The sequence below is a fragment of the Onychomys torridus genome, chromosome 7 (assembly GCF_903995425.1).
Source record: "Onychomys torridus chromosome 7, mOncTor1.1, whole genome shotgun sequence".
Classification (NCBI taxonomy): Eukaryota; Metazoa; Chordata; class Mammalia; order Rodentia; family Cricetidae; genus Onychomys; species Onychomys torridus.
This window is the reverse complement of record NC_050449.1, coordinates 25,546,779-25,558,167: the sequence shown is the minus strand read 5'-3', so window position 1 is coordinate 25,558,167 and position 11,389 is coordinate 25,546,779.

Genomic DNA, 11,389 nt, shown 5'->3' with positions numbered 1-11,389 from the left:
CAATAACAAGAGACACATGTAGGAGGTTTCAAAAAGAGGACTTCGGAAGTGGATGGGAGATGATATTGCAAGACGCACCTGTTGGAATTGTCAAGTATTATTGAATAGTGCAACATTCTTTCGAGTCTGGATAAGAAGATCTAGTTTCTGTTGTTTGTTGTGTCTTAAGACATCTATACTTACGGGAAATTCTTCATCTGTCCACCAGTCTTACTTCCTTACATTACAAGGATTATTCCCCCCACCCCCAAATGTTATTCCAGAGAGCCTATTCTCTTTGGGTCTCATCCTGCTTGTTGTCATTAAAGAATTTCAAAGAGAAGCATAGTCAATCTAGGAAGATAGGACCTAAGAGATCCCTTTTCTGACAGACAGGGGATGAGACTTATGAGGCAGTTATCTGAACAGAATCACACAGGTGATTGACAGGTGATTAGGGATGAACCTCAGGTTCTCAATGCAGGTTGTTTCCAGGTCACATCTGGGCATAGTATAACCTAGAACCCATATCTGTCTGTAGATGGGGCCACCAGCGGAACCAGCTCATCAGAGTGCAGGGGTTGGACTGATGTATTTCCACATCCTTCCTGTCACAGTGATTGCGCGCCTTCATTCTGAGCTTTTTCTTTTATGATTGCCTTCTTTTAAAAGAGAGACTTATTTTCTAATTTTGCTTATGTGTGTGTGCCTGCATGCATTTTGTTCACCACATGCATGCAAGTTCTTGTAGAGGCCATAGGGTGTTGGATCCCCTGGAACTGGAGTTATGGGTAGCTGTGAACCTTTTGATACTGTGCTGGTAAATGAACCTAGCTCTTCTATGAAAGCTGTAAGTGTTTTTAACCGCAGAGCCATCTCTTAGGCTTTTATGTTTGCCTCATTAAAAGAATCTTCCAAATGGGACAGTCTGAGGTCTTCTGATTTTAGTCATATTTAGTGACCTACAAGAAGTGCTTCAGTTTATATGAACTCATCAAGACTACCTTTTGCTTGCCTTAAAGGTGATTGCGAAGGACTCCAGGCCTGAAGACACAGGAAGAGAAGAGGGGGGGAGGAGGAGGAGGTAGGGTCAGATGTGGTTCCTGGTGCAATCAATACAAATCTTTAAATAGTATTGACGCTTCAAATGCTGAGGGTTTTTCTTGGAATATTACATTATGTGTATAGATGCATAGGTGTATAGATGCTCACTTACACTCAACCCACATAGGCACCCATCTACACACACACACACACACACACACACACACACACACACACGTGTACACACTTGCACACACATGCACAGGTGGACACACACTTGAGTGGTGACAGGAGACAAAGCTCACTTTTCTATTTCTTTTTTCTTCTCTTGCTCCATCCCTGGCTTCTACCGTATTCGTCTCTCTTCTCCTTGACTTTGCTCATTTTTTCCTTCTTTCTAAATTTTCTTCCTCTCTGCCTTTCCTCACCCAGCTGCTCATCATCTCCACTCTTAGTCCTTTCACAAACCAACTGTGTGCCAGAACTGGTCCTAGACACCGGGACAAAGAAATGCAAACGACATTTCTGGTGTTCTGAAGATTTATTTCATCGAGACTGCCCATGGTCTGCCTTGAAACAGTCAAGTAACTGTCATGATATTACAGGTGCAATACTAGAGCTGAATGAAAGGCCCAGTGCAGAGAATGGGAGTCCAGGAAACACTTGCAGGTGGATTTGGTCAATAAGTTATTTGATCACAGAGATAGCTGTGCTTTGGTGGGCAGAGAGAAGGTTGTGAAAGATTCCCTCCTCATGGTTTTTCCCTTCTCCTTAATTTTAGTGAACCAATAGGAGTTTACTGGGCACTAGCAGGAGAAAGCTCTCTTAGGAAGGTGTAGATGCATGCATGCATGTACATGCTCTCTCACACAAAGACTTTAAAGTGCCTGGTGTGTCTGATAAAATAAAAGAACTAGCTAGATGTAGTGTAGCAAGCCTGTAATCCCAGTGCTGAGAAGTCAGAGGCAGGAGGGTTGCAAGTTTGAGGTTAGGATGGACTACATAGGAAGATCCCGATTATAAACTAAGGGCTGGAAATGTAGTACTGTGTTAGAGCACTTGCCTGTCGTGCTCAAAGCCCCGAGTTCAACTTTCAGCACTAGAAAAAGAAAGCAGCCTCACAGGCCTGCAGGACAGGGACTGCTGAGGAATACTGCTGGTGGAGCCAGCAGGGGTCGGGGCAGTGTGGGAAAAGATGTATTTCTTGCTCTGGGTACTTACTGTGTACTCTCTTCCAGATGGCAACATAGATGTACCAGGGGCTTCTGAGCAGGGAAAGGCCACAATGGCATTGCAGGAGCTGGTGACTAACAGGAAGACCTTAACTGGTCAAAGTACAGAGAATGGGAGACGGCAGAATTCTCAGCCCTGAATGAGGCATCTGTATCCCATCACCTCCTCCCGAGGCTCCATGATCGTGGTGGAGGAATGGATGGAAAGTCCGTAAGAATCAGAGGTTCTGGGTGACTACAAAAAAAGTGTCGTCCACACAGTACAATATGAACACATGAACCCTTGGCAATTGTAAAACGATGTACAAGTTCCATATAAGCTCAAGCCAGAACAAATTCCAGCATGGAGAGGGAGGTCAGCATGGATGTTTGCCTGCATGTATGTCTGTGCCCAGTTTGTGTACCTGGTCCTAGTGGAGGCCAGAAGAGGGCATCTGATCCCTTGGAACTGGAGTTACAGATGGTTGGGAGCTGTTGTGTGAATGCTGGAAATCAAATCTGGGTTCTCTGGAAGGGCAGCCAGTGCCTTTAACTGCGGTCCCATCTCTCTAGTCCCAGTCAGTTTTCAGCCCCTTGATTCCTAATGTCTTTGAAGATGAGAGAATTGATACCTATAGGGCTTATCCACATTGAGTTGTGGGTGCTCAGTAGTAAATTTTATCTCCACTTTGGGCTATGCTTTCACCTTGGCTGTGCATGAGGCTTGTTCCCGTGGTTCATTCACTTTCCACTTCCAGCGTGAAATGGAGAGGTGTGGAGCCTAGAGGAAAGCAACGTGCATCAATTAGGGTAGTACCAAAAAGAGATGCCCGAGAGATAAGCATCCTACCATACAGTTTGAAATGAGCTGCCAGATGAGAGACTTGAGGGCCTGTGTGTGTGTGAGAGCTGTGTAGCTTGATCTGTTTGTGGGGCTCCTAGCAGCGGGATCAAGACCTGTCCCCCCACACTTAAGCTGGCTTTTGGGAACCTATTTCCCATGCGGGGTTACCTCACCCTGCCTTGGTGCAGGGGGAGGAGCTTGGTCCTGCCTCAACCTGATATGCCATGCTTTGTTGATGCCCATGGGAGGCCTGCCCCTTTCTGAACTGAGACCAGAGGTGGAGATGGACAAAGGAAGGAGGAGTGGATGGAGGTGGGATGAAGGGGAGGTGGAGGTGAGGGTCGGGGGGAAGGGGGAAGGAACCAGAGGAGAGGAGGGAGGGGAAACTGCGATAGGGATGTAAAATAAAGAAAAAATTAATTAATAAAAATATTCATACCATTAAAAGAACAACTTGAGGGCAGTAACTTACTTCCTGGAGGCCTCCCTATCACAACCCTGTTAGTCTCAGGAAAATGTTGGAGCAATGGAACGTGGTTAGTAAGTGGGCTCAGCTGCTGCTATATGCGTTTGCTTCTGCTGGCCTTTGTTGATGTGCATCACGCCCCCTAGAGTTGTGCACAGTCTGGATCTGCTGACAGCAGCTCTTCCTGAGGGCCTTTCTTCCTCCTCATCTCCTTAAGACTCTGTCCTTACTGGATACAATCTGAAGTTCCACCGTCAGAACTTGGCTTTGAAAAACAATTTGATTAAGCTGTAAATAAATGTACACTAATGGGAACCATTTTCAAGCTGTTATCAAGACTTTCACATCAGTGTGAATGACATCCTGGCGACACAATTTTGCAAAAAAGGAGCGAAGATGTATGGGAAGCGTGAGAGAGCAGAAAGCACAGTGGTGGAGGGCCGGTCAGGGAATGTGTGTACAGAGGGGGGCAGGCATTCTCTGAGGAGACAGGAATGGAGGAGCGAGAAAGTGTTTGTCACCTCTGGGTGTGCACAGGCTGTATGCCTTACCCTCCAATTTTACCTAAATGAAGTGAGCAAGAATCCATGACTCCTCTCTGTTTTTCTTGGAAGAACAAATACATTTCAAACTCCTGAAGTGAGAACTGTATCTATCATACTTCCTAATTAGGAGTCCCAAATGGTGCTACTCACTCTGTGGATCCCATGTGCCCGTGCTTGTGATAATAAGAATATTGTCTCTTAAGGACAGAATAAGGAATTCAAAACACCAGGAGACGGGGAGCATGGAGCTAGGTGCCTCCAAATGAAGCAACATCAAACAGCTGTCTGGGCCCTCCCTGTCTTGCTGCACTGCAGTTGGATTATGAGTTGGCCTGTTCCATGCTCTGTGTTCTTCTCTCTCCATCATGGATGAGCTGGCTCATTGAGTTTAGGCCAAGTACAAACCCTTATGATTTTCCCAGCATCTATCTTATCAATTTACCTTCTGTGGGAGGAGAGGTTTTTTTTTTCCCTACTTTTTGGGCAAGGACAGGACTGACTCTCCTTCTAGAAGTCAGACTGGGCTTCTGAGGGGCTGCACATTCTCATTCTCTCTCTCTCTCTCTCTCTCTCTGTGCTTGGGTGTTCTTTCTGGGAGAGGTGCCTCACTGTTTATGATCTCTGAGTTCCCCAAATCATTAAGAATCTTTGCAGCCTTCCCTGGTGATCCATGGTGATTTCCAGTAAGCTGAGTCCTCTTAGTGGCACTGTGCAGGGAGGAAGTGAAAATGAATACCATGGAAAATACACTCTTGGATTCCAACTTGAACAGTGCCATTCTATTCTGAGGGATCATTATAGACGTTTGAAGAAGTTCCAAAGAAGGTAGACTAGACCACTTTAGGACTTTCGCCTTAATTGTTGACCCAGGCAACACATGGATTCTTAAGAATTCCATTTAAGCCAATTTGTATGTGTTTAAGGAGTGTGAGAAGGAGTATCCGAGGGAGGAAGATCTAGAGCTGCCTATGATGGATACTGAAGATAGTGAACACGGAAACACTGAAGGCTGAGGAGTCTGCGGTAGACCTTAATGTAAAATAGGTGCCTGGCTCTTAATTCTGCTATTCCTCAACAAGGAGATTTTTGTCATCATTCAAATTCTATGAGTCTTATTTTCTTTTTGCTTAAATCATTATTTAAAAATTTTATTATTTTTGCTTATTATTAGTGAATGAGTGTGCATGTGATGTGTGCATCTGAAATGATGTGTGTGTGTGTGTGTGTGTGTGTGTGTGTGTGAGAGAGAGAGAGAGAGAGAGAGAGAGAGAGAGAGAGAGAAAGAGAGAGAGAGAGAGAGAGAGAGAGAGAGCACATATATGCCATGTTTGCTGTGGTGTGCCTGTGGAGGTCAAAGGACACCTTTCAGGAGTGGTTCTCTTCTTCCACTATGGATTCCAGGATGCATTAGACTTGCTTATAAATTTCTTTATCCACCGAGCTGTCTTGCTAGCCCAAGGCTGAGTTTATCTTACCCAAAGTAGAGCTATTAATGACCTCTAGAAGTCCTTTCCCAAAGTTATTTAGAATACTAAAGTGAGATAATATGTATTAATTCTAAATTATATAGAATTTTGTATGTTCCTAGTGTTTTGTTAGAAAGAAGAATAGGTTGGTGGAAGAAACTAATTTATTTCTGGAGACTGATGAAAATAATTAAAATGATTGTCTTTTAATGTTTAACAATTTCATATATGTATACAATGCACCTTGATTGTATCCGCTCCCTACTCCCTACTCCCACACCCTCCTGTGTCCCTTTCCCACCATCTTGTCCTCTGGAATGGTGGAGTTCATCCTGGAGCTTCATCTGAGGTCTAGAGGTTGTCCTTCATCCTATCACGGTGGAGCTGGAGGCTCCAGGTCAAGTCCAGTCTTTAAGGTTCTATCATGGATGCAGGTTGTGGAAAAGAGCATAGTGGATGAGCAGGGGAGACAAAAGCTTCTTTGGCCGGACAACTGAATTGTTTTTGAAGTCTCTAGGTAGGAGTTGAGAAGTTATATTTGAGTTTGTCTCCACTGAAGGAGGCATCTATCCAACAGAAAGCAAAGATGTGGCTATGTAGTGAACAGCTAAGAAGTCCAAAGTAATTGACATTGAGGTGTGTACAGGTAAAGCTGTAAAATAAGTGACTGAATCGGGGTGCCTGTGCTTTGGGGGTGGTGGCTAGTATTTAAGACTATATGAGTAGATTTAGGTCAGAAGAAGGACACAATCTGGAATAACTTGTTGAGTTTGCTTAAGCTAAATAAAGACTCTTGGTTCTGATCTAGGATTCAAAGGAATTAGTACTGGAAGTGTCAGAAGAACTTCTACTTAAGCTCTTAAACCCAGAGAAAAGAACAAGAGTGGGTGGTTCAGAGGAAAAGTAGAGTTAAACATTTCCACGAGCAATAAAGAATGGACCCAGGCCCAGAGCTATAATTCATAGGGCCTTAGATGAACCTCCAGCTGCCCCAGCTGTCCCCACATCTGGAAGGAGAGTAGTGGAGGGCTCAAGTAGTAGTGGAAACCAGTGGAGGATCTCAACACTATGGTTTATCCTTCCCTTGGTCTCCCAAGGTGCTCTCCAAGGCTGTACCCAATGACATTCTGTTTCCTTTCCTTTCTCTGGTGTAGAGTCCATGATGAGTGGATGGATGCACATGGCTTTTAGGATCTTTGACAAAGAATGATAGACATAAGGAGACAAGGGCTGGGTTGATAAGTTCATAAATTTATTTTCATGTTGCGGTATAAAAAAACATGATTTAAATCCCAACCTGGTGAACTAATGATTTATAATCTCTAATCTAAGAAATCGAAGTGCTTCTGATCACTTTCCTTCCCAGAGAAATCTCACCTAACCAGCACAGTGCTTGCTCTTCTAGTCTCCACAGGGCTCATCTTGGTATTTGGGGAAGAACTCCCGGCATACCCCAGGCCAATAGAGACATCTTTGGTTAGAAAATCATCAGCCTGGCCTCTGAAGGAAGTAAGATCTAACCTGATTGTGGCTGCCAGCTCTGGCCTCAGCACATTCCTCATTGAGCTGATCTTCTACCTGGATCAGACCTGGCCTAGCCACGCAGTCAACACCTGTGCTGGAGACTGTCATGGAGGTTGACACGGGGGAAAGGGAGCCCTGATTCTGATGAGATTCTGAGGTTTGATGGCTGTAGCTCTGACTCAGGATATGACTCAACATTATTAGAAAAGGGCAAGCCAATGGAACCTCTGTGTGTGTGTGCAATAAGTGAGGGGCTTCTGTCATCTTTAAACAGGCATAGGCGAGATGAAGATGATTTCCTATGCGGGAGAAATGGCTTCCATAGAGCTGCTCTCGTGGTAGTTGCTGCATGAAGCAGCTAAACTAGTTGATTAGGTTAGAGCAGGTGTTCAGTGTTCAGGTAGTATGAGTTCATGAGCTGAGTAAGGCAGCTGGCTGCCTGGCTGACTTTATACAAACCAGTTTACTCATTTGAATATGAGATGTCTCAACCCTGAAATGAGGTTCTGGGTTAGGTGATGAGGTAGTTAGTGGGCTCCGGCTTGTGCCAGAGAGGTGAAGGGAGAGGCATGAAGAATTGCAGCACACTGGGGAGTCTACTTCATGGGGCAGGTTTATCCATTTTGGAGGTGAAACTGTTGGTCAAATGTTTTATAGACTAGGGTAAGTAAACTGAGCATAGAATAGGTTCAATCACTCATTCAGTATAAGTGGAGCGTCCAGTATGCCCAGCACTATGCTAGGTCCCGAGGGATAGAATAGTGAAGAAGACATGTGAGGTCCCACTCTTACTCTGTCAGAGGCACAGGGAATCAATAAATACAGAAGTAAAGATCTAGGGCCGAAGAGATGGCTCAGTGGGTAGCGGTGTTTCTGCACAGGCCTGGTGACCTGAGTTCCATCCTCAGACCCCACAAGGTGGCAGGAGAGAACAGATTCCTGAGAGGTATTTTGTGACCTCTACATGTATGCTGTAGCAGACACACACACAAATATACATACAAACATTCACACATAAATGTAATAAGAAAGTTAGTTTTTTTAAAAACAGAGACAAATGCTAAGGTCTAAACAAATAATTATACATTACATTGTGATTAATTAATTAATTACATCATAATTACGTTGTGACATTGGATGGCTTGGAGACAGCCCGTGGAGAAGCTGAGACTTCAAGGGTGTTGAAGGCCAAACAGATGTTTAGAAGTGACAACACAGTGAGGCTTCCAGTCTTTCTCTGGGGGTGGTGACACTTTCTCCTTTCCGAGGATAATTACATCATAGAAGACAGAGAAAAGCAAGAGGGTGGTAGCCGTGGGGTCCTAGTATGGAAATTGGGCAGCTGAAGCCATCAGTGAGTCCCTTGCCAGAGCTGGGGAGGATGTTTCCATAAGCTTTCTTCCCTTACCTGTTGAGAATATGGAAAACTTCAGAAGGCCGTGATGCCTATTGGAGGGCACAGTAAAGCCGAGTAGTGGTGGTGGTGGTGATGATGATGATGATGATGATGATGATGAGGCAGTATATTCAGTATTAGTAGATACTATTTTAAGAAACAATTTTTACGTGTTCCAAACACTGTTGCACTCTTTGGAAATATTAGTTATTTAATCTTCACAACTATTGGAGCTAAGGTGTTATCCTTACCCTCTCTCCCATTTTAACAGCAGGGAAACCGAAATTTACGAGAATATTGTCATGTACCCAAGACTGTGTAGCTGGTATCTGATGAAGGATGTGTGATTCTGGTCTCTGTTTCTAGCTCTGTGTGTCTGTGTATCTATGTATGTGTCTTTGTGTCTGTCTGTCTGTCTGTCTCTCTCCTCTTTTAGTTACACATGTAAAGGGTTCCATCACATCAGATTTTCATCTCTCTATATCCATTTATGTATGCATCATTACATTGATCCTTATGCTACACTGCCTCTTGTAGGCCTCAGTCAAATAGTCATAAATATCTGGTGTAGAAGTGTCTTTAGAGACCAGAGATTTCCAAGGTGGTTCCCTGACAGAAGACCCTGCTCATTTGACAGACATGGAGACTCAGAGGCTGAGAATCAGATCATAACAAAGCAGCGTGAATTCTGAGTTCTCACTTCCGCTCGCCTGTGCTTTACACCATCATATCCCTCTGCCTCATTTCCTCACTTGGAAACCCCTGGCAAAAGCAACTGAATAGAACTGTCTTCCCAAGACAGGAGAGACCAGGACTAAGTAAGATAATGCACACAAAACTTTTGGTGTAGTGCTTGGTCCACAGTGAGTGTGCAACACATGCCAGTGCCTTTGTGTAAGTCCACACAGTCAGGTCCTGTGCTCAGGGGTGAGCTCTTTGGGCTGTGACCAGGGAAGGAGATTGGAAGTTCTCCGGTGGGGAGGAGGTTTTTCCCTCCCTGGGCTTGCCATGTGGATTGACAGGCAGCAAGACCTTGTTCAAACCCATCGTAATGAAAGTAAAATGAGGTTGGTAGTCTTGTAAGCCACCATCAAAACCGTCAGGTGTAGGAGAGGAACTGCTTGCTCTAAATACACGGCTCTTCTGCTCTTTAATTATAGGCCTTCTTTGAACACTCAAACACAGGGCCTTTGTAAACTGTAACTCCCTCTTACACACATTCCTCCCACATGCCACTTTCCCTTTCATTTATAGAGCATAAACACCGATCTCTTACTCATTCACATAATGCATTTCAGATCCTTTGTCCCAGTTAAGGAGGGGCCTCAGTAGAATTATGGGCATCTGTCAGTCTTCCTGTTCCAAGGCCCTAGAGGGCTCTTCTAAGGTTCTTTATGGGGAGAAGATAATGGGCAGGAAGAACTCTTTAGTGATGGACCCGACGCAGCTTTTTCTTCCCTTTGACAACAGAACCTGTTTACTGGAGTAGTACTTCTCTAACACAGTCCCCCAACCTTTTCTCACCACCACCTTCTTCATCCTTAAATCTGTCACACTCCCCTCTAGTGTTCTCTTCCCAATGCAACCCAGAACATTTGTTTCTTGAAAGACTTTCTGCTTATCAAGAGAGAGAGACTAGGTAGGAAAGCCTCCTTCCTCTATATGGTTTCTTTCTTGTTGGTGAAAAAAAGAGATTCTGCCCAGATTTGTTTATTTTATTTTATGTATATGAGTGTTTTGCCTGCACGCATGCCTTTGCCTGAAGAGGTTAGAATGCATCGGACCCCCTTGCCCTGGAGTTATGGATGGCAGTGAGTCATTATGTGGATGCTAGGAACTGAACCTGGACCCTCTGCAAGATGGTGCTCTTAGCTCCTGAGCCACCTCTCCAGTCCCAGATTCTGCAAAAACATGAGAATCCGGAAGTCTAGTGCCACACACAGGTCCCCAGGCTTATCTCCAAGCTGGATGGGAACTTCACAACATGATTGTGCTTTCTCCAGCTGATCCATACTCCTCCATTCCAGTGCCCTGCCCTATCTATACTTGGACAAGGATCAAATGGCATATAGAAGATGCATGGCCTACTTTTGCTGCTGGCCACCAGTCCCTTGGTGCTCCCTGGTAGAAGAGAACCAGCATTTGTTGTCTGTCTCCTCCAGGCACTAGGAAACCAGTCAATGTTAAGTAAGGGCTAGCATTAGCTATACTTCCAACATGACCTATTTTGAGGGCGCATTGCCATGCATGGGGAGATGGAGACACTAAGTGGCAGGGCGTTTGAATTCCCACCTTTGCCTGCTCTCTTCTCTGGGAAATCCAGGCTGTCGGGGGAAGAGTTGAAGATTTCAGTGGCTTAAGGCCAGAGAGAACAATCAGATAATTAGGAGGCAATGGGGTTTTGAGAGTTTATCATCTTTGTTTTAAAATACAATTTATTTAATTGTAAGTTTATAGAATTTAATTTTAAATAATGACTGCATTGAACAGCTGCCTGGCAGAATTCCTGCAAATCCGACAGCCTGTCTGGGCCCATACAGCACAGCACTAACCCCACAGGGCAATCTGTGGGCCTGCGTGGCTCAGGGTTCAAGAAGAAGCTGACTCTGTTTCTTGGAGGTTGCTCTCCCAACACTAAGACGTTTAAAGGGGTTCTCTTTGGCTTGAGGTCTTTTAGGAGACTTGATGGTTAAGAAGCAGCGGGTGGGGCTGCTGCAACCGGAGGAAAAAGGTGGATCTGGAAAAGGGAGTCAGTACTGTCTTGGTTCCCAACTCCCCTAACTGGAAGGCTAAGACTTAGGGAACTCACAGATGCCCAGCCAGGCAGTACTGACTGATGTATCTCAGTACTGAGGTACCTAGGGCAAAACGCGAATAGACTCCAGCGTTGGTTTCTTAGGTCAGCCCACGCCTC